This window comes from Neoarius graeffei, chromosome 6 (genome assembly GCF_027579695.1).
Source record: "Neoarius graeffei isolate fNeoGra1 chromosome 6, fNeoGra1.pri, whole genome shotgun sequence".
In the NCBI taxonomy this organism is placed as follows: domain Eukaryota; kingdom Metazoa; phylum Chordata; class Actinopteri; order Siluriformes; family Ariidae; genus Neoarius; species Neoarius graeffei.
Window position 1 is genome coordinate 53,495,203 of NC_083574.1, and position 24,964 is coordinate 53,520,166.

Below are 24,964 nucleotides of genomic sequence, written 5' to 3' on the forward strand. Positions count from 1 at the left end.
CCCACTCTGTCTGTCCCTCTGAGTTACATGTCGATCCTGAGATCAAGATGCTGACCTCTTCTGCTCTTCTGACCTGCCTGATCCATCCTGATACCCTACGTCTGGCTGGAGTCTCATCACATTGCTCCTGTGGAGGACGGCCCCATATGGACAGTCAAAAGATACACTTGGAAGATGCTCTGGACACTTACAGTAATGCTTTTATGGCTGAGGACTTCAGTTAATTTGCTAACTCTTGGACTGCCGTTGTCATGAACAGTTTTGCACTCAAGTTTCCATCAATGAACAGTTTAACGTCAACAAAACAGACTTCATGTTAAAACTATAATGAATTTCCTGGTTTCGCAGTTATACTTTGTGACTATATAGGACACTGTTATAGAAGCAAGTTATTTATAATCACATTGTCTGTTATCATCCAAATGAGGATGGGTTCCCTTTTGAGTCTGGTTCTTCTCGAGGTTTCTTCCTCATGTCATCTGAGGGAGTTTTTCCTTGCCACCGTTGCCACAGGCTTGCTCATTGGGGATAGATTAGGGATAAAATTAGCTCATGTTTAAAGTCTTTAAATTTCTGTAAAGTTGCTTTGCAACAGTGTCTGTTGTTAAAAGCGCTATAAAAATAAACTTGATTTGACTTGACATTACAAGCACTAATTTAATCAACTATCTTTAAAAATACTCTCGAATGAAGATGTTACTATATATCTGTGTAAATCACTGAAACCATTTGGTATTCACAGTCTCATATTTAAAACTTAAAAAAAATTGCACCACATGTACCCCTAAATTGCCATTTAATAACTGTGACCTGTACTCAACCCTACAATCTGAGAGAACTCATAAATGTTACTAACTAGAACATTACAAATGAGTAGAAACATTTTAGGGCATTAAGAATCTATCCAAAGAAGCACTAAAAAAAACAGATCAAACAAATAATGGTGAGTTTTACCCATACATAGACTCTGAATATTGTGTTGACACAGGTCAGTGCTACGTCACGATGTAAGATATTTTAGACAAACTGCTGTCCTCTCTTAACAACCATCATCTGATACTACTCTTCTCTGTGCATATCATTGTTTCTACTTGAGGTAATCATTCATTCATTATCAACACTACTTATCCATTACAGGTTGCGGAGGAAGCTGGAGTCAGTCCCAGCTAACTTTGGGTGAGAAGCAAGGTACACCCCAGGCAGGGTGCAATTTATTGCAAGGCTAACATAGAGAGACAGGCAGCCATTTACACTCACATTCACACCTGTGGGCAATTTAGAGCAGTGACCTAATCCACATATCTTTTGACTGTGGGAGGAAACCGAAGCACCCAGACGAAACCCACACAGACACAAGGAGAACATACAAACTCCACACAGAAAGGCCCCAGACGACCAGCTGGTTCACACCCAGACTCTGCTTGCTGTGAGAGGACAGTGCTAACCACTGCACCACCGTGTCACACTTTTGGTAATCATGTTTTGGAAAAAATACGATTGTAGAATTATCTGTGGTATCAGTTTTTCATAAAACAATATCTCATCTCATTATCTCTAGCCGCTTTATCCTTCTACAGGGTCACAGGCAAACTGGAGCCTATCCCAGCTGACTACGGGTGAAAAGCGGGGTACACCCTGGACAAGTCGCCAGGTCATCACAGGGCTGACACATAGACAACCATTCACACCTACGGTCAATTTAGAGTCACCAGTTAACCTAACCTGCATGTCTTTGGACTGCGGGGGAAACCGGAGCACCCGGAGGAAACCCACACGGACATGGGGAGAACATGCAAACTCTGCACAGAAAGGCCCTCGCTAGCCACAGGGATCGAACCCGGACCTTCTTGCTGTGAGGCGACAGCGCTAACCACTACACCACCGTGCCGCCCTTATAAAACAATATGTATTTCACTAAACTATTTTTGGTCATGGACTCAGACCATACAAACATGCAAACATCTTTTTTTTTTACTTGCTTACATCCACTTGCAGATCATACATCCCTATATTACATTCAATCATACACTGTAACAGCGTATGTCTTCTGAAGCGATTATTTGGTGCAATACAAGCAGAACTGCTGTCATATCTATAGCCTCACCTCATGCAGTTTTAATAAAACAAGTAATGTGAAGTTGTGTGACGTATCATAAATCACTCATTTTCTCAGTACCAATTACTCTGTGGGCTTTTTCTCTGAACTTTAGATGCCTTTGCTTGTAGTGGGTGCGTGTATGTGTGCGTGTGTGTTCGTGTTCTTTCAGAGCACACTGGAGCAGCTCGCCTTGCCTTGACTCTTATGAAAGCTTTATTGGATTCCACCATCCCCAGAGGGAAAACGCTTTAAATGTCTTTGCAATTATACCTCTAATAACAGCAGCGTGCTCTCGGGCCAAGCCCAGGCCGACAGAGATAAGGAACTGCAAGTTACTCAGTCAATATGGGGGCTATTAATCTCTGTCACCTGCCTGTCAGAACGACTGGAGGAAAAACAGCGGCGTCTCTTGACCCACACACAGGGACCTGCCATCGTCAGTACTCTCAGTGAGAGTGCCAGTCTCTATCAGAGCAGCAGGAAGTGTGTCTACAGACTGGAGAAGAGAGTTTTCCAGACCCCACTGGAGACCCACTTTAGACAGGCATAGTCAAAAAGAGATGAGACTTTAAATGGAGGAGATTATTAGTTGTTACAGTTTGTGTCTCTGGGCAATTTAGTTGTGTCTCACACTTGCAATTCAAACGTCACCTATCTTCTGTCACCTTCGAGCAGTTCCTTATACATGCTCTCCCAGCCAGGGTTAGAGGCTCTTAAAATGTAAATGCCGATAGCTCTATTAGTTTGATAATGTCCAACTTATCAAAAAGATGTATCTTCTCTCACTCTTTTCACTGTGTCTCCTTAGTTCCCTCTTTCCTGTGGTGGGCCCTTATTTTACTCTTTGTGTTATTTTTCTTTGAGGATCAAATACTCATCAGTGCGTGGTTTGTTTTTTTTTCACTCTGACCTTCCTCCTCTTCTCCTGCCGCTCCCTTCTTTGTTTGATGAGAGGAGTCTGATTAGAAATGGCTCCATGCTGGGAAAGCTTGCTCAAATGTCCAGGTCACGCAGACATCGAAATGCATCTACAGAATGGGATGGGGAAAAAGAGCTAACATACAGAAAGAAGGACAGAGAGAAGAAGGGAAGGAGAGGATGTACATGTAGCAGCATACTACCTACACTGGCACAAGTGTTAATAACCATGTAAATATACACCATGTAAAGATTGAGGAATGGACAGATTAGGCTCGTATCGTTAAAGCAGATATTCTAAGCTTTTTTTACAATAACTAACTGGCAACACTGTTGCCAGTAAGTTACTGTAATTCAGAAATACAGTACCACTACTGTAAGCCAGTTTACAGTACCAGTACTGTACAATTGTTGATAAACAGTACAGTACTGTAACCCTTTCAAACAACTTTTTACAGTACCAGTACTGTACAAGATAACCAGTACAGTACTGTAACCCTTTTAAACAACTTTTAACCCTTTAAACCATTATTATTATTATTATTATTATTATTATTATTACTACTACTTTCATGATGGTGATGAATTGTTAATTATACATGATAATTACTGCAAAGTCTGTGAATTATTGTAAAATATCAAAGTTTATTTAATGAAACATTGCAAATTCGAAATTGTGTTTTTTGCTTATAGAAATTCAAAATTCCTCACAGTAGAAAAGTCACAAATGACTAATATGACATTAAAAACAGACATTTTAAAATCACTATTTCAAAGAACAAGGACTACAGTTCTGAATTATTTTAACAATATTACATTAGTTGCTGTTGAAACTTGGACTAGAATTATCAAAACACATTATCACACACGGTGGCACGGTGGTGTAGTGGTTAGCACTGTCCCCCACAGCAAGAAGGTCCGGGTTCGAGCCCCGTGGCCGGCGAGGGCCTTTCTGTGTGGAGTTTGCATGTTCTCCCCGTGTCTGCCTGGGTTTCCTCCGGGTGCTCCGGTTTCCCCCACAGTCCAAAGACATGCAGGTTAGGTTAACTGGTGACTCTAAATTGACCGTAGGTGTGAATGGTTGTCTGTGTCTATGTGTCAGCCCTGTGATGACCTGGCGACTTGTCCAGGGTGTACCCCGCCTTTCGCCCATAGTCAGCTGGGATAGGCTCCAGCTTGCCTGCGACCCTGTAGATCAGGATAAAGCGGCTAGAGATAACGAGATGAGATGAGATTATCACACACTATGCTGATCAACAGTGCAGCAAGTAACATCAGACAGACTAGATTTTTGAAATTGATACAGCATACTGATATAATTCGACAAAAATACTACACTTAACAGCCCACAGTTACCGTAAGTAACAGTGTTCCTTTTGTAATGAACTTGGGCACATACAGTACATGTGATGCTTCTAAACGCCTCACCTAATCAGAGTTCTTCCATTCAAATTCAGTCAGTTGCTGAAGGAAGGATGACACTCTGCTGTTGATTGGTTCTATCTTTCTTTTCACCGCCGCTCCCATTTTACGACTCACCCCAGTCTTGGATGTGCACTTTGTGCCTTCTTCTGGATTTATTCTCACAAAGAACCTTTACACAAGATTAAAAAAGCAATAGGAAAACATTAAATATACTATCAAACAATTAACTTTTGCTTGTTGATGTGTGTATTATACTGTGTATTATACTGAATTTCCTTCGGGATAATAAAAAGTATTTTGCCAGATGGATGATGTTGCTGTCCACTCAAAAATGCTGATTCTAGAAATAGCCATTTCCAGAAGTCCTATTTGTTAATCACATTTTCCTTAGTCCTATTAGTTAATCACATAGAATCTCATCAGAATCTGTGAATCAGAATTGAGTACACCCCTCACATTTTTGCACAAATTTTGTTATATCTTTTCGTGGGACAACACTATAGAAATGAAACTTTGATATAACTAAAAGTAGTCAGTATAGTATAGCAGTATAGATTTACTGTTCTCTGAAAATAACAACACAGCGATTAATATCTGAACAGCTGGCAACAAAAGTGAGTACACCTCACAACGCGCATGTCCAAATTGTGCCCAAACTGTCAATATTTTGTGTAACCACCTTTATTACCAAGCAATAAAGGTGGTAACATAAAATATTGACAGTTTGGGCACAATTTGGACATGTTCGCTGCAGGTACTCACTTTTGTTGCCAGCTGTTTAGACGTTAATGGCTGTGTGTTGAGTTATTTTCAGAGGACAGTAAATCTATAGTGCTACACAAGCTGTACACTGACTAATTTAAGTTGTATCAAAATTTCATTTCTATAGTCTTGTCCAATGAAAAGATAACAAAATATTTACAAAAAATGTGAGGGGTGTGCTCAATTCTGTGAGATACTGTAACTGCTACACAACTGAATTTACACAACAAACTAAAGCAAACAACATCTGCAGAAAAACAAAACATGTACTTACTGCTGTATGAATTCCAGGGTTGCACAGGCAGGTTCTTGGTATTCTATGTTGAAAACATAGAAGGTTGAAAAAACGCTGAAAAGGCATCAGAAAAATTCAGGTGCTCCTCTAAAACAACCTTCCCCTCAATGCTGATCATCCACCTGGTTGAAGTCAGCAGAGTGTTCCCTAAAAGGTGAAAAAGCACACTATTGAAGGAGAAATCCAGTGTGAGTTCATCTGTAGTCCTGTTGTTCCAGGTCACCATGTCATCTCTGTAGGAAAAAGAACCAGAAAATGTTATACAACATAGACCGAATAACAAACCGGTAGCTAATTTTAACTGAATTGGCTGTAGGAAAATTAAACTGAAAGTAAGTTACTGTACTCCATTCAGTTACCGGTTCACTATTCAGCTGATGTTGTATCAAATTTTAGTGATCTTTTTACTGATAGAATTTGGTGACCTGGAATAACAGGGCTATGGACTGATTCAAGGAGAAATATGGTGTAAATCAATCAATATTTCTGTTGTTTGACATTGCTGTGAGCTGTCAGTAGGTATGAGAATGAGAGAATTTGGTGCAACGTAGACCGAATTTGCTAAACGGCAGCTAACACTGAGTGATGGGGCAGTTAGCGTTAGCTGCCGTTTCGCAAATTCAGCCTACATTGCACCAAATTCTCCTGGTCTGATACCTACCAAAAGTTCTCAGCAACATCAAACAACAGATATACAGATTGATTCACACTGGATTTCTCCTTTAAGACACTCTAAATATAATCAGAAACCTCTCTCTAAATGATAAACCATAACTTACCAAGCATGCTCAGTCTTGGCATGACTGGTAGGTCCATGTCGTTCTGAACGGACACAGATGTTGCACATGCCTGTAAAACAAAGCACAAGATTGGGTCTTGGGTCACATTCAGTAGGTATAAGAACAACATTTAGTACAATGTAGACCAAATTTGCGAACTGGCTGCTATCCCTAACTGATGGGGGCACAGGAAAACAAAGTTTCCTTGCCATCATTAGTTAGCATTGGCTGCCGTTTTGCTATTTGGTTTAGGTTGCACCAAATTATGTCTCTCTCATATCTACTGACAGCACTCAGCAACATCAAACAACAGGGCTATGGGTTGATTCACTTCAGATAATCCCTTTAATTTATGTTGCATCAAAGTCAAGATTATTTGTATACTTACATCTGCCAGAATGAAGATGGAGTCTTCATTTTCCAAGAAGTGCTTCATCATAAGGAGAACCCCTGCAATTCCTGTCTTGCTCTGCATGGCAGAGGTTGCCGTAACACTCTCCACCTCCCTTAAAAGGTCCTGAATATTCTGTTGACAGAATGACTGTTGGAAATATCTGATGATCCGCTTTCCCTTGTTTTGCAGTGCCTCTCCAAGGTGATCAGTTATCTTGATTCCTGTTAAAGTTTTGAAATGTGAACAGAGTCCTCTTAGGGTGAAAAGAAAAGGCCACTGATCCTTTATCTCTGTAACACTAGGAGGAGGGCACGAATTTATCATATGTCTCTGATAAATGTATGTCACAGCCATGCACTTTTCAGCATCAGGCCATTCTGCTGCTCTGGGGCCCGCAGACTCAAATATGGCTTTCAAATTTTTTCTTTGTTCTTCCAAGGACTCTGCAGTTTCTCCTTCTGGGAGCAATTTTGGCTGCCAGTTAATACAACCGTAACTGTCTGTTTTGCACCGTACAGTTTTGGTAGCAGTGCAATTATTTTCTATCGTTGTCCTTGGCTTCCGAATGTGAGCACTGCTGTTATTGCGGTTCACATGTTCAATTCTACTTTTCAACTGATTAACAAGGGAATAGTAGCCAATGCCGAGCTGCTGTCCATCAGCTGTTCTGTCAGTAAAGGTTAAAGGATACTTTGAGATCATCATTTCGGCCACCTCAACACAAGCAGCCCTGTTTGGATTAGGACAGTGTTCACGCATCATACTGACCACAATTCTGACCATCTGTCTTCCATCCAGTGGATTGGCTCTATGGCCTTTTGATATGCTCTGTAACAGGGTACTTGGCATCTTGTCCCAGGGAATAGTGAAGTTCTGAATCCAGTTTTGTGTTGAAACAGAGGTAGCTGGTACGCAAAGAAGTATAGGGGAATGTTCCTCTGCCAGCGATGTATTTGGTGACGGGGCTGAGGAGGGCTGTATTGATTCATTTGTTGCCATGTCCTTTTGGTCTGAGGACAAAAAATAAAAAACAAAAGGGTATTTACATTATTTACAGTACAGAACACAAGGACCAAAGACATTTCATCACTATTAACAACAAATTAACATCTGTAACGTTATCTGGTGGTACATACTGCGCCACACTTGACTGCCTATGTTTTCACGACACATGGGTTGCAAAGGATGACCTAACTCTGAAAGATTTTGAGCAACCCTCAAACGGACATGCAACTTTCTTTCCACTACGAATGTGAATTCTTAAATGCACGCACAACAACGAAATGCTGCTAGCGACATGGTCACATCCATGAACAGTACATTCGTGAATGCTAGAATGTTGTAATATTGGGGTTCGTCATCTCACGTAAGCTAATGGTGTAACGTTGTGATTTCTGTGCATGTGAGACTTGAATGCAGAGAATGTCCAAAAATTTCACAGACATTGTTGGATTCCACACTGAAATTGATAATTGGCCAGATTGTTATGCATTTTCACGTGGCCACAGAATTGTTTAAAGTCCAAAATTTGATGTGGACAAATCTTACACACACACATTTTGGAAGCAGGCAGACTAGCTTGTTCGTCGATACCACATTGTTAACGTTAGCTTAGCTAACTTCGATTATTGCCTAGTCTATGCTGAATAATAATACGATTGAATTTCGAATTCAAGACTCTTTCTAATAAAGAGTTACCTTTTTTGTTTAGTGTCTTGTTATTTCTTTGTCTTAAAAATCATTCTCCCCTCCTTTTTTTCTGTGGCTTGTCCGTAGTTCGTCTTGCTGTGTCTTCTTGAGCCTGCAGCAGCCAGTTGCGTTGTGACTGCGTGCTGGCTACGGAGAGACAGGAGTGCCAAAAAGATTGAAAAGCGGTGCCTTACTGTAATTTCTTTTTTAAAGTAACAAAAACCGGGCGGCACGGTGGTGTAGTGGTTAGCGCTGTCGCCTCACAGCAAGAAGGTCCTGGGTTCGAGCCCCGGGGCTGGCGAGGGCCTTTCTGTGTGGAGTTTGCATGTTCTCCCTGTGTCTGCGTGGGTTTCCTCCGGGTACTCCGGTTTCCCCCACAGTCCAAAGACATGCAGGTTAGGTTAACTGGTGATTCTAAATTGACCGTAGGTGTGAGTGTGAATGGTTGTCTGTGTCTATGTGTCAGCCCTGTGATGAGCTGGCAACTTGTCCAGGGTGTACCCCGCCTTTCGCCCGTAGTCAGCTGGGATAGGCTCCAGCTTGCCTGCGACCCTGTAGAAGGATAAAGCGGCTTGAGATAATGAGATGAGATGAGTAACAAAAACCAGTGACTTACTGTAATTTCAAATAATACAAAAAAACATGGGCAGCATGGTGGTGTAGTGGTTAGCGCTGTCGCCTCACAGCAAGAAGGTCCTGGGTTCGAGCCCAGCGGCCGGCGAGGGCCTTTCTGTGCGGAGTTTGTATGTTCTCCCCGTGTCCGTGTGGGTTTCCTCCGGGTGCTCCGGTTTCCCCCACAGTCCAAAGACATGCAGGTTAGGTTAACTGGTGATTCTAAATTGACCGTAGGTGTGAGTGTGAATGGTTGTCTGTGTCTATGTGTCAGCCCTGTGATGAGCTGGCAACTTGTCCAGGGTGTACCCTGCCTTTCGCCCGTAGTCAGCTGGGATAGGCTCCAGCTTGCCTGCGACCCTGTAGAACAGGATAAATTGGCTAGAGATGATATGATGAGATGAGACAAAAAAAGTCAAACAAAATTCCCATGATACAATGCCAACTACAGTTATTTACTCCAAAAATATTTTAAAGTATTTTACTGTTTGATATATAGTAAAGTACTGTAGAAATTACAGAAAAGTCTAACAGTGTACGCAGAACCTTTATTTTTAAATAAATTTCTGAGTGGATAGTATCTCCGTCCTTGACTCTTGTATGCTGCGTAAACAGGAATTAAAAATATATATTTTTGAGTTAAAATCGACCACAAAGTTGGCATTCGAGCTGCCCCGCTGAGCCAGTCAGCCCTAAGTGTGTGATGTCACAGCGGTAATCGGTTTTAAGGCCAAGGCCTTTGACAGCTATAGACCAAAGTCATATAAATAAAATTGATGGTGAAAGTAAGAAATACCATTACCAACTTGTTCAACTAAGACTGATTTGATTTCATTGATTGTGGGTTGACTCTCATTAAAACAGGATAGGTGTTATAACTTATGCAACATACATGTACATGCATGCATTTTCACTGATAAAATGTAAAAGGCTGATTAAATGTGTGCTAGATACATCCTCTGGATGCACTGGGATGCATCATCAGTGATGTAACCTGGGGTCACTGGGTGTTTTGGGTCTTTCAACATCAGACACCCTCGCCCAGGCGACCCAGCTGAGTTTGATCAAGTCCCAGCAGCAACCGCCCATGGATCAGCCCTCTTTATCCACAGCCACCTTGTGGCCTTCTCTGCGGCTTCATATGGATCGGATGGCTCTCTTCTTAGCCACTCCTGTTAGGCCCAATTGATTGAGGGCTTTGCAGAGTGAGCGCCCTGCAAATCCTCTACAGCCCACCTCTATTGGCTTGTAATGAGTCTTCCAGCCCCCTTCCCAGCACTTCTCCACCAGCTCCTGGTACTTTGTGCGTTTCCTTTCATTTGCCTCTTCCATCCGCTCTTCCCAGGACACTGTGAGTTCGAGCACAATCAGCTGTTTTGTTGCCTCGGAGATGATGATTATATCTGGCCGGAGTGATGTTGTAGCAATATGCTGAGGGAACTTCAGCTGCTTCCCCAGATCGCCTTGCAGCTGCCAATCAGAGGCTGTATAGAGGAGCCCTGACTTTGTTCTTCACTCTCCAGCTTTAACAAAGTTAATTTTGGTCTTCGGGGCAAGATGGTGTTTGCCAGGGGTGATGGCATTACATATGCTTTCTGCCACCACCTTCAGCACTTGGTCGTGGTGCCAGCGGTAGCGACCTTCTGCAAGGGCCTTTGGACAGCTACTCAGCAGATGTTGTAAGGATCCCCTTCCAGAGCATAGCTGGCATGCTGGTGTCTCACTCTTGCCCCACACATGGAGGTTGGCTGGGCTTGGTAGGGCATCATATACAGCCTGGACGAGGAAATGAATGTGATGGAGGTCCGCCTGCATGATGTTTGTCCAGGTGACCTTGCGCTGTAGGATACCCTCCCACTTTATCCATGCTCTCTGTTGCCTGAGCCCCCCTGTTCTGCTCACTTGCTCTTCCTCCACGCCTGCTCTGACCTCTTCCTAGATTAGCTGGTATCTCTCCTTCCCTCGGGCCTTGCCCACTTGGGTCTTTGAGAAAAAGCCCAAACCAGCTCTCCCGATGGCCACCATCCCCACCAGCTCCTTCTGCCTGAGGCGTGACTCTGCCACCTCCACTGCTCTCTCTGCTCTCCACTTCCTCCCTGTTCGCACCTCAATGTCGGCTGTTGCCACCTTCTGGTCCTGGGAGTCCCTGTACTGAAGGGCTTCTCTTGTGCATACCACCATGAATTCTTCAGTGAGACCAATGAATGGGAGCTGTAAGATGTTGCTGGTCCCGTAGAGGGCTGCACTACTGAGGCTGCAAGGGAGGCCCAGCCATTTTCGGAGAAAGCTGGTGATTTTCCTCTCCAGGGACTCCACTGTTGATACTGGGACTAAGTACACCAGCAGAGACCATAGAACCCGCGGTAGGATGGAGTGCTGGTAGATTCAGGCCTTAAATCTGCCTGGCAGGCCTGACTTGTCGAACTTGGTGAGCCAACTTTCCAGCTCTTTATTGGACCTCTGAATGGTGGCGTTGTCTTTCAGAGATGCGTCAAACAGCTTCCCTTCTCTTCACTGGCTGCTCACTAATAGATGGGATAGCAGCTCCAGCCAAGGAGAAGCAGAATTTATCAACCACTTTCCCCCTTTTTAGCACCATGGATCTTGAGTTGGTAGGCTTGAAGCTCATCCTGGCCCAGGTGACAAGTTTATCAAGGCCTTGCAAGATCCACCTCCCTCCTGGGACTGATGTTGTTGTCACAGTGAGGCCATCCATAAATGCTCTTATGGAAGGCTGCCATATGCCAGACCTGGTTAGAGGGCCTCTGCATTCCACCTCAGCTGACTTGGCCACCATGTTCATCGCCAGGGCAAAGAGGATAACTGAGATGGTACACCCAGTTATTATCCCTTTCTCCAGCCGATGCCAGTCTGATGTTACTTCCCCAGAAGTGACCCTCAACCTGAAGTTGTTGTAATAATCCAGGATCAGGTCCCAGATCGCACTGGGGACGTGGTGGCGATGTAGTGCAAGATCAACCAATTTATGTGGAATGGATCCATACGCGTTGGCCAAATCCAGCCACAGAACACATAAGTCGCCTCTGTCCTCATGGGCTTCTCTGATGAGCTGTGTGACTACCCCAGTGTGCTCTAAGCAACCAGGAACTCCGGGGATGCCGACCTTTTGCACTGAGGGATCGATGTAGTTGTTCTTGAGAAGAAACTCTGTGAGTCTCTGGGAAACAATGCTGAAGAACACCTTCCCTTCGACGCTCAACAGTGAGATGGACCGAAACTGGCTGATACACTTTGAGTTTTCCTCTTTGGGGATCCACACTCCCTCTGCACACCTCCATTGGTCAGCAACTCTCCCCCTTTGCCATATCACCTTCAAGATTTTCCAGAGGTGACACCGGAGCTGGGGGCAATACTTGTACACAATGTATGGTACACCACTGGGCCCTGGAGCAGAGGAAGAGCGTGCTGCCTTGATTACCTCCTCAACCTCCTTCAGGTTAGGATCCTTCAGATCGAACATTGTTGTTGGTGGAGTTGGGATAATAAGGGCTCTATTGGGTTCCAGCTCCTGTTCTCTCATCGGATCGCTCAGAGTGTCATGCAGGAAAGCGTTAACTTCTTCTGCTGAGCAGGTGAGCCGGCCGCTACGTTTGCCCCCGAGCAGTTGTTTTGTGAAGCCGAAGGGATTAGCAATGAAAGCAGCATGCTTTCTAGCCCTCTCTCTTCCCCTTCTTCTATGCCACTCTGCTCTCCAAAGGGTTGCCAGTCTTCTCCTTAGGATGTCTTGAAGGTCAGCTAGGGCATGTTTCTCCTCCTCAGGAGAACTTTTATATCTTTTCTTGAGGGTGCGGAGCTCTTGCCTCAGCTGCTGGATTTTGTTGGCTCTGCGGTTCATGGTATATATGGGCTTGATGTTTCCTTTCTTGACAAAGCCGAATCTTTCTGTGGCGTAGCCACCAATAATGGCAGTCATTGTATGGAGTCGGTGGTCTGCATCTCCTTTTGCTGTAACTCGGATGATGTTCATTACATCTCTGTCAAACTGTAACCATTCACCCTCCTTGCTGGCTGGGGGCCACTTGATCTGTTGTAGCTGGTGAACTATTCTGCTGGAATTGGGGGACTGTGGTGCGGGGAGGGACTGGGCTCTGTGGGGTGACTCCTGGCTGGGCTCCTCCTGCATCTCACCAGGCTCAAGGCCTGTGTGCTGCACCTCCTTCTCCTTCTCCGTGAATCAGATGAACTGAGACAATCACATTCTGAAGCAAATTAAATAATCTTATACCGTTAACTTAAATACACAATATAAGTTACATGTATTAATCTAAGTGCAGGTAAACGTGTTGTTTTTGTTGTTTTTTTATCCAAATGAGAGTCAGAGCTTACCCGTCTGTGTTCTCGCTTCTTGAAAGCCGATCTTGTGGCCGATCGTTTTGAAACAATCTGACTTTCAGTTGTTTGTTCAGTTCTCCATTCATTTGCTTCTTTCATGTAAGGGCGAGATGGCAGCAATGTCCAGTTTAGAAATAAGACGGCTGGTCCACTCATTCTCTATTTTATCCATACAGAGTACTCCTCCATTACTGCTCGGCTCAGGCAATTATTAAAACCCAGGACGGAACGGGACGTCACCGGTTTTAGTAACAACCGTGGGGAGGTCACTGCCCGAGCAATATGTCACGTCCTGTTCCATCCCGGGTTTTAGCAGCAACCCTTGGCTCACTACGGGAGAACTGGTGCAACTGAACTTTGCTTTTAAAAAAATAAATAAATAAAATAAATACTTTCCTTTTCTTGTAGTTTTCTTTTTCTTTAATTGTTGGTACTGCACTCTCTTTCAATACGGGCTTATAGCCAATGCTCCTCAACAGACCAGAGGTCTCGTACGAGTCCTCAGTAAAATGTACAGAGCAGAGGAGAGACCACTTCATAGGCACCCAATGTGCCCGTTAACTTCTCGCAAGACGTGTCCAAATCTTTGCAGTTTGAACATTCTTGGACCATGAATGCAACGTAAATCCACCTTCTGTCGTGTTGCTGGCAGGTGCAGCAACACATCTACGTGGCATGGCGATAAATTAGTTCAAAATGGAGGATCGGAGTTGCAGTCAGCTCTGTGTTTAGTATAACAGAAATGGCGATGAGACCAATAGACTTCCTGCTGTGACGTTACAGACATCAAGGTCATTCACTCAGCCCGCTACCTATATGAATCACTTTAATCATAAAAATTACTGTATTAGATTTATTGTTAACGCTTAAAACTATTCCTGTGCCATTCTTGAGGTCTCAAGGCATTTATAAACAAAAGTGAGGCTATGGCTCTGCGTATATGCTTTAAGCTGGTAAAGCAATGACAAGCAGAGACTGAATTTGTGTATAGAAAAGAGTCAATCCCATAAATCTCTCTTATTATTCAGTTATTCTTCTCAAAGCATATTATTCAGTGACCAAAGTAAAATACTTAGTTACTATAGAAAAATAATCGGTAAGGTATGTAGGTACAAGAGTGTGAAATATAAGTATGGACTTATTGATGAGTCCGGAGATTTTGAGGAGTTAAAAAACTTTTTCAGTTTCACTGAAACTGGACACCTGGTCTTTTTCAAAATTTTCATCTGTTTAGTTTTGGTGAATCTGAGCCCACAGTAGCCTCAGTTTGGCAACAACAGTCAAAGTCATTGAGATCACATTTTCCCCATTCTGATGTTTCATGTAAACATGTATGCATTGTGTTGCTGGTGCTGCATGATTGGTTAATGGATATTTGCAATAATAAGCTGGTGTACAGTTATTCCTATTAAAGTGACCAGTCAGTGTTTCTCTATGCAGCCATGCAAACAGGCACTTTACCCATCCTCATGTATGCTTAATGTGTCATATTTGCTAGTTATTGTCACATCTGCATATGTCAATGATGTACTGAGGGACATGATGGGTTTGTAATTGCTTACATAGCAATTATAAATAACCCAGGTCGAATAGCCCTGGTCTTTTGTTGGGCGGCATGGTGGTGTAGTGGTTATCACTGTCGTCTTACAGCAAGAAGGTTCCGGGTTCAAACCTCAAGGCCAACAGGGGCCTGTCTGTGTGGGTTTCCTTTGGGTGTTCTGGTTTCCCCCACAGTTCAAAGACATACAGATTCAGTGGGGCCACTGTAATTGGCACAAGCTGTAGTGGTTTCCCAGCCATAATATACCGTATATATTATGGCTGGGAAACCATTACAGTGGCCCCATTGTACCGAATCTGCATGTCTTTGAACTGTGGGGGAAACCGGAAAATATATATATATATATATATATGGCAAAGCTATCAAATCGAAAGAGGTGTTTGTCATACCTACCCAGGTCCAAAACCACCAAGGCTGATTCCTTGTCCTTCCTATATCTCATTCCAAATATTCAGTCAGGCCCTGAATCCATTCAACCCCCTTCAGCTTACGTCAATGGGGCTTCCACAGGAAGATCACTTTTTACTCATGTGTTCAGACACTATGGCTTCTCAAAAGACATCATCAGTGACCAGGGAACACAATCCACCTCCAGAGTTTGGGCAAGCTTTATGGCGAAACTGGGAGTTACAGTGAGTCATACATCAGGCTACCACCCCCAAGCTAATGGGCAGGTAGACCAAGCCAATCAGGAGGTGGGCTGCTTTTTGAGAATGTTCTGTTCAGAGAACCAGACTGAGTGGTCAAGGTTTCTCCTGTGGGCAGGTGTGGCTGACCACAAGGGATATCAAAGGGCTGCCAGAAAATCAATGCCTGCTACATCAGCCCCGATAAAATCCTGCGTCAGATCAACCTGGTGACCTTTAAACTAGTCCTGCCCAGACACTGCTGATTATCTCCCTCGTTCCATGTCTCCCACTCAAGTCTGTTATCGCTTGCACACTGGCACCCCCCTTCACCATACCATCACGGTGCATAACATTTGCGGATTACTGTCTTAGACTTGTTTGCCAGTTTATTGTGCATTAAAGAGCTGAAACTGCATTTCCATCCAGGTCTGCTCAAGTTTAATGACCAGTACCTTCAGAACGTGATATCTTTCCTAACACAACACAAGCTCAGGCTCTCTTCATAGAGCTGTGTGTGTGTGTGTGGGGGGGGGGGGGGGGGGTGTTATTTTACTGGAAACCAAATTTCCCCACAAGGACAGGAATATCTGACAGATTTTTTTTTTTAATACAAAAATTGCAGCTTTTATTACAAAATTAATAGTTATACAGATTAATTCTGGTTACTGAAGTTAGGATTTGGATCAGGTTTAGATTTTGTGATCCCAATTAAAATATGTCATGGAAAATGTGTTTATTTTGTTTGTCTTTAGAAGCCAATAGTGAGGGCTGATGCTAAAAATGTGTGTGGGGGGACAGTATTAGGGCAGAGTTATTGTAGTTTTGAAATTTTCATTAGTTTTTATTATTTCAGTTTGGTTTTTTAATTCAGTCTAGTTTTAGGAGTGCATGAGTAGTGTTAGTTTGGTTTTTATTTTTGAGTAATTAAGGGTTTTTAGTTGACTGTCTATTGCGTTTGTGTTAAGAGATATTCACGTTATGAGGAAGGCCTTTATTTAAATAAGCCAAAAAAGGCAGGATGAAAGAATGCATGCTATTAAATATGATCTACAAAATCCACATGATCACATTCTTCATCATCGTTGATCCAGCTTGCCAGGTCCGTTTGTCATAACAGGAGCAGGAGAAGCCTCGAATGTAAGCACATCCCCGATCACATGCCTCTTAATGTTTAAATTGGGCTGGTCTAGTCCAAGCTCCTTTATTCTCTTTTTTCTTCCAGTGTACCCCATGTAAAAGAATGTTTCCAGGGGTGCAGATCCGATGTCAGGATTGGGGGGGGGACACAAAAGTGATTTTTTTTTTTTTGCCCGTATGCAACTCATATCATGCAACCATAAATCACAACTTCGTAGAGGCTCGCCACATCATTCAAAAAGTACTGCACAGGGAATCATTTGTCTGAAAATACATTTGTTTATACAATTTTTAATAATTTAGGGGATTTTTATTGGGGGGGACAATTCATGTTTTTCAGAAATTGGGGGGGTCATGTCCCCCCCCCCCGGATGTTTCCCATGGATGTTTCTGTAAAGAAATAACAGAATTTTCTTTCTCCGCGGGTCCACTTGAACTTGCCATCTTGTGAAAGCTCCAATCTCACAAGCAGCAGTGACTGATAGCTATAAATATGAGGGTCCGTAGTAAACTGTCCAATCATGTTGGGAAAAAAATTAAAAACAATTCCAATTGAGGGCGGCACGGTGGTGTAGTGGTTAGCGCTGTCGCCTCACAGCAAGAAGGTCCTGGGTTCGAGCCCCGGGGCCGGCGAGGGCCTTTCTGTGTGGAGTTTGCATGTTCTCCCCGTGTCTGCGTGGGTTTCCTCCGGGTGCTCCGGTTTCCCCCACAGTCCAAAGACATGCAGGTTAGGTTAACTGGTGACTCTAAATTGACCGTAGGTGTGAATGTGAGTGTGAATGGTTGTCTGTGTCTATGTGTCAGCCCTGTGATGACCTGGCGACTTGTCCAGGGTGTACCCCGCCTTTCGCCCGTAGTCAGCTGGGATAGGCTCCAGCTTGCCTGCGACCCTGTAGAAGGATAAAGCGGCTAGAGATAATGAGATGAGATGAATTCCAATTGACTGCTAATAAAAGAAGGTGTATCCAGGGCACACTTTGCTCCGCCCCAGGCCAAATCTTGAAGCCGGCAATTAAAACGCAGCCTCAGGTCACCCACTGTCCAAAAGTTTGTGTAGCCACATACACTCTCATTTGGCCTGCGCCCTGGCAAGCGGAAGTATACATGAAGTGTAGGTGTTCACATAAAATTTCAATAAATATAGTTTAAAAATGGGTTAAAATAATTAGATGAATACGGGGTGAAATAGGATGAGTAAACAATTCTGACTTAATAAATACTTTTGCTTAATTAATTTATCTTTAATATCACGTAGTCTTTCTCATCTGGATAATTGGAAGGGGGTGATGCCCCAGCGCCCCCTATTGACCAGCCACTACTGGAAGCCAAATGTATAAGACACTCACAAATTACTCCCCACTACATACACATAACATATACACATGCATTCAATCACCACTGCAGTAAAATTTAAAGTTCTGCCTTCAAGCACTTCAATTTAAGTGCTGCTGTAAAAACAGAGCACCTCAATCATTCTTCCACTTATCCCAACAACACTCTGTCCCATTCCCCTGTCTACACCTTGTAAATCTACTTGCTTCACACTTTCACTCTCTCCCTCCCTGTTCCTGACAAGCCCTACTGTTCATTAGTTTATCACATATTCTCACTCTTGCATGTCATCACCATACCCTCCCTTGCTCAGCTTTGTCACTCTGACTTCCCCAACTTCTCCTTCTATATTTCTATATTTCTCATATCTGTATCTGTTCCACACTGTTCCTCACCTTTGAATTTAGTTGCATTGTTTCTAGTGTTCCTGACAGCAATATTTCCCCCACCCCCAACCACCACCCTATAGTACACTGCAAAGGGTGTTCTTTATCACTTTTGGCAGGACATGCTTAAATATATGGGAATTTATGCAAATTTATGGCTGAAAAATGAGCACTCACTTCCTAGCAAGGTATGGGAAAAAGCTGCAACTCATTACAATATTTTCCTTTTGTTATGAATCTACAGAATTATAAAGAATGATTTGTGATCTGAACAAAATTGTCCCTTTTTCCAAGCGATTATAAAAAGCAGCAGATTTCAACTTGAGCCAGACTGTTGTGCAGCACTTGCACTGATTGAACTTTTATATTATATTTCATCATCCATATTTTTCATCATATCTCTTCTGCCAGTTGCTCAGTCTGCAAATCTGGAAAGTGGGTTTTTCCCTTATACCTATTAAATGAAAAACATACTGTTTTTCTGAATAACACACAGTAAACTGAAACAGATATGATGTATTACATATTTGATGGTGTATTGAGTGCTTATGTCAGCCCCTCAGGACCCTTCCTCAATCTCCACCCTGCTAGGTAAGACTGATATAGCACTCCTTGATACACCAGGGGTCAGATGTTATGAAGTAGTAGTCGCTTCAGAGCCTGTCCCCTGACATACAGATTGGCAGATGGTCTAGCACTGGACAAAATAGGCATTCTTGACCAACACTGAGTAGATTGATGCACCACTGGGCTGCAGATAGTGTAGTCTAACACCGTTTCTCTACCTCCATATTTATATGCTCAGAAAGCACTTAATTTATACATCTAGCGAGGCTGGGAGGGGAAAAAAGGACCTCACTCTCTCTCTTTCTGTCTGCCTTTGTATTCGTATTCATTCTGCTACCCTTACATCAAGACAAACCACATTCTGTTAATTCAGCTGGTCATACCATGTGCCAATGTTAGACAGGCAAATGAAACAGATTAATCTGTTGCTTTTGTAAATTTGTAAGTTTGACCTTAGTAAAGCAGAGGTCACATACTTATAATCCATGCAGCTTCTCTCCATTTCATAATACCCTGATTAAACTGGCCTTTAAAAGTACCGCTGAGCATGGAAATCTTATTAATTTAAGTTCAGCAACTGCTTTATCCTAGTCAGTGCAGAGGTGGATCCAGAACTTTTCTCAGGAACACTGGGTGTCAGGCAACACATAGGGTGAGACAATAGTCTATTGCAGAGAATCATGCACACACACATTTACACCGAGGAGAAATTTAGAGTTGCCAGCACACCTACCAGCATGTTTTCAGAAAATGGGAGGAAACTGGAAAACCCAGAGGAACCCCCAGGTGGAGAACATGCAAAATGCCACACAGACAGTAACCTGAGGTCAGGATCAAACTGAGGACTGTGAAGCCGTGAGACAGCAATGCTACCCAGTGTGTTGCATGGTGCTGAACCACAAGGAAATTATTTTAAAAATCTATGTACAATAATAAATTGTTTGAAATGTTGTTATTCCCAAAGAAAGGCCCAAAAACTACTAAAATGTCCAAACATGATTGCTATATTTTCATTAAAAATGCCACCATATACTTTACTTTAGTATCACTGAAGGAATTGGTACAGCTGGCAGAGGACCATCTAGCAGTGTTTCTGAAAACAGGCACCCCACCCCTTCTCTCTCTCATTCTCCCTTTGTGTCTCAATGCCCCTCCCCTATCCTTGCACCACAGAAGCAGAGCCCAATTCCCCCAAAGGCTGCTCCCCAAACCCATGTCCCTCCCCATTTTCCCTCATTTCCTTGTACATCTGTGCTCAACAAGACCAAAGCATAGCCCAGGAAGGTCGGCAGGCATGGCGGGAAAGCCGGGCACTTCCGGGATCAGCGTCCCCTTAAGGAGGCAGGGATCCTCAATCTCTCAAAATCGTGGAGGGAAGAGGTTCCTGAGAGGGAGGAGCTTGGACCAGAGGTAAGTCAAAAAAATACAGTCCAATTCAAGTCCAGAACACAAAAAAATGTGGTTTGAGAGGAACTCAAGGCTATGCTCAAAATGGGTGTAATTGAAGAGTCGCACAGTAATTGGAGCAGCCCAGTGGTTTTGTTTCCCAAAACTGACGGGTTGGTCCAGTTCTGTGGAGACTTTAGAAAAGTCAATGTAGTGTCTAAATTTGACGCATATCCAATGCTTCACATTCATGAACTGCTTGATTAGCCAGGCATGGATTGCTTTTATTCAACACTGGATTTAACTAAGGGATATTGGCAGATTCCTTTGACCACACTATCCCATGAAAAAAATGGCCTTCTCCACTTGGGTTTACACCAATTTCTCACCCTTCTCTTTGAGTTGTTTGGCATCCCAGTGGCATTTCAATGTCTCATAGACAGAATCCTCCACCCACACAGTCCATATGCTGCTGCCTATTTGGATGATACCATTATTTACAGTAATGATTGGCACCAGCATTTACAACATCTTAGGGATATATTGAGTTCTTGTGTGGGACTCATAGCAAACCCAAGGAAGTGTGCAGTTGGGCAGGTAGTAGTACAGTATCTGGGTTTCCACTTGGATCATGGGCAGGTGCATCCTCAAATTGATAAGACTGCAGCAATTGTGACCTGCCCGAGACCCAAGACCAAAAATGGGGCAAGGCAGTTCCTGGGGCTAGCAGCTAATACAGGAGGTTTGTACCTAATTTTTCAGACATCACCAGCCTGCTGACTGACCTCACTACAAAGGGGGTACCAGATCTGGTCCAATGGACGAAGCCATGAGAATGGTCTTTTGACCAGGTTAAAGTGGTTTTGTGTGGGGCCCTGCTGTTGCATTCACCTGACTTTTCTCTCTCTTTTGTCTTGCAGGCTGATGCGTTGAACAGAGGGCTGGGGCCCATTTTCTCCCAGGTGGAGGGGGAGGACTGCCCTGTGCTGTACATCAGCCACAAGTTATCGTTGCCTGAGAGTAAGTATAGCACGATTGAGAAGGTGTGTCTGCCCATCAGATGGGTGCTCCTCACCCTCTGATACTACCTGCTGGGATGCCTTTTCACTCTCTGTTCTGACCATGCCCACTCCAGTGCCTCCACCAGATGAAGGATGCCAATGCGTGGATCACTGATTATATATGGATCTTCAACCCTTTAAGTTTGAAGTGGTCCACAGTCTGGGGGCACAGCTGGAGGTGGTGGATTACCTCTTCTGCTGGGGGGGGGAGTCAGCTGCAGGCCGGATAGGTCCCTGGCCTGAGTCGGGCAGTGGGGGTATGTGACAGTGGGCACATGATCAAGCATCAACTGTGGGCAGCAAGGACTCCGGTAGAACCAGCAGGTCACACATGATGAGTTTCACCTGTGTTTGATTACTGGCAGTTTACTTATATGTGTCTTTTGTGTTCTTTCAGGGGGAAGCCAGAAATCAGAGAGAGAGCTGAGCTACCCTACACCGTGTGAAAAATAGAGAAAAATAAATTAGATGAAAAATACAGTGCACCCTGAGTTGTCAAGCCTGTCTCCCAGTTCCTCATTCCCTGAGCTACAAGAGTGCTACAAGCACTGATCAAGTAAATGCATTTGTCTTTTGTGTCAGATACCCCATTCTCACTCACAGTGGAAATCGTATTTCCATTATGATGCAGTAATGGTGTCCTATGGAAATGAGAGCAAAATGGCAAAGTCAATACTTTAATCTACCCCCTGGCAACCTAGTAGCATTTAAGGAAATCTTTACTTATGGCGCAGTTAGGAATCAGAATCAACAGATTTATGTGTTGTGACCAGTCATAACATTGTTGGCAGTGATGTAATTGATGATGTAGTGATATTGCAACAGCACTACACATACTGCCTCAATGTAAAGCAACTGGCAGCAAATTCAAAGCAACAAGCAAAGCAAACATCAGCAGATACATTGGGAGCACCCAGTGGCAAACCATCAGGGCCTTCTAGGCCTTCAGAGAAGGCCCAAACATTCATCTTTTCAAATGTTATATTTAATTTATTTCATTCTTTAATAATTTCATTATAATCATTCTCTTCTAATTTGACTTTTATTTTCTATCAAATTGCTTCAGAAAAGGGTGGCACGGTGGTGTAGTGGTTAGCGCTGTCGCCTCACAGCAAGAAGGTCCGGGTTCAAGCCCCGTGGCTGGCGAGGGCCTTTCTGTGCAGAGTTTGCATGTTCTCCCTGTGTCCACGTGGGTTTCCTCCGGGTGCTCCGGTTTCCCCCACAGTCCAAAGACATGCAGGTTAGGTTAACTGGTGACTCTAAATTGACCGTAGGTGTGAGTGTGAATGGTTGTCTGTGTCTATGTGTCAGCCCTGTGATGACCTGGCGACTTGTCCAGGGTGTACCCTGCCTTTCGCCCGTAGTCAGCTGGGATAGGCTCCAGCTTGCCTGCGACCCTGTAGAATAGGATAAAGTGGCTAGAGATAATGAGATGAGAGATTTGCTTCAGAAATGAAAGGGTTACTGTCCTGAAACCATTAAAATACAGTTATCCAGTGAGATTTTGTTTGTTTGTTGTCTCTAGTCTGAGAAGAGTTTAGAGCCAGCTTACTCATTGGTTAGGACTTCATTGCCTGGGTAAAAGGCCATGGCAGCGTATGTTTATGTAGGAAGTGACAGATGAATTAAACAATCAGATTTATGCCGGAGTCCCTGCTTGTACTTGGTGCAATATGTATACTGCTCCTACTTATTCAGGTGACATTGGGCATACCTAACAACCTGTTTTCTTTCCCTCCCCCCCACCCCAAATCTGTCCCTCTGAGTTACATGGAGTCAACAGGAAATCTTTTGGTGGAGACCTCGACTGGCTATCATAGCCTGCAGGGAATCTGCCGTCAGACATTCTGTCGCATGTCCCAGACCCGGTGAAATGTAACTGAATTGTCTTGGCCAGCTCTAAGGGTCCCATCTGCATCTCATCATTGCTGAGGAGTGTGCTCCCATCACCCAATCAAGCATCCAGCCAGAGCAGGTCATGATATTTTTTACCATATTAACATGTCATTGTTGTGTGTTATGCCTGATGTAAAGACTCTTGTCTCTGCGAGCCTACCACACAGATTTAATACTTGTCATTTTTAGGGGATACCTAACAACCTGTGTTTTCTTTCTCTCTCTCCCCCCCCCCCCCCCCCCCCAGTCTGTCCCTCTGAGTTACATGTTGATCCTGGGATTGAGATGCTGGCCTCTTCTGCCCCTCGGACCTGCTTGATCCATCCTGGTGCCCTGTGTCTGGTTGGAGTTTTATCGCACCGCTCCTGTGAAGGACGGCCCCATGAGGACAGTTGAGGGTTATACCTGTTAAAACTGTTAATATTATAGTCAGGCTGTCTGTTATTGCCCAAATGAGGATGGGTTCCTTTTTGAGTCTGGTTCCTCTCGAGGTTTCTTCCTCATGTCATCTGAGGGAGTTTTTCCTTGCCACCGTCACCACAGGCTTGCTCATTGGGGATAGATTAGGGATAAAATTAGCTCATGTTTTAAGTCGTTCAAATTCTGTAAAGCTGCTTTGCGACAATGTTTATTGTTAAAAGCGCTATACAAATAAACTTAATTTGATTTGATTTTGATTTATAGTGGGCGGGACCAAAAATGTATTGCTCTTGGCCTTCTCAAAGGTCAACGCAAGCTTAACCGCAAGTTGGTGCCATTAGTGCAGCAGTATAGTAGGATTGTTATGTCCTCAGCAATGGCAGAGGAGATTGACGTGGCTAGTTTAATAGCATTGCATTTTTCAAGGCGGTCTTTTGTGGAGAAACAAATTATAATACAAAAGGGAAGACCAACTCCAGCACTGGACTTAACAGAAAAGGAGAAAACTGTTGAAAGGCATTTCAGAGTCAAGAATTATCAATTCTACCACGGGCGATTGCTCTAAGACAACGAGGGAGGCTCAGTCTCCTCTAAAAATGACGAACATCGTGTAGGATGAATTGCGCTAGGCTTATGTTATAGCCGACCTTATAACATTGCTATTTCAGATCCAGAATCATAGAAATATATATGCTCAACCCAACTACAGTGCGAAATCATTCCGTTATAACTTTCCCCAGTTCGCCTGATGTGTGCGTGAGTTTTTCCCCCTCGTGACAGCGCGATGCAGCCCAGCCTCAGTGGACTTCAATGGCATTTGGGAGCTATGCGCTTTTCAATCTCAAAATGCAAGACGGTTATTGGACAAATACTGTGAAAACGCCCGCCCACAGAGTCTCACGGACTCCCAGCCTCAGTGGACTTCAATGGCATTTGGGAGCTATGCGCTTTTCAATCTCAAAATGCAAGACAGTTATTGGACAAATACTGCGAAAACGCCTGCCCACGGAGTCCCACGGACTCCCAGCCTCAGTGGACTTCAATGGCATTTGGGAGCTATGCGCTTTTCAATCTCAAAATGCAAGACGGTTATTGGACAAATACTGCGAAAATGCCCGCCCATGGACTCCGAGCCTCACAGTGGGAGGGACATGGCAGTTTCCGCGAGGAGACTGGTGATTGGTGAAAGCAGCCGGATATTTTCTTTGATTGACAGCTCGTTTCAAATATAAACAGGCAGCAGTGAATTTCAGTTCAGTCCCAT

The 24,964-nt window shown here is 43.7% G+C and overlaps 1 pseudogene; it reads right to left on the reverse strand.

The window, feature by feature from the left end:
* Positions 1–4,444: 4,444 nt before the first annotated feature.
* Positions 4,445–11,153, reverse strand: LOC132888297 (uncharacterized; annotated as a pseudogene).
* Positions 11,154–24,964: the final 13,811 nt, after the last annotated feature.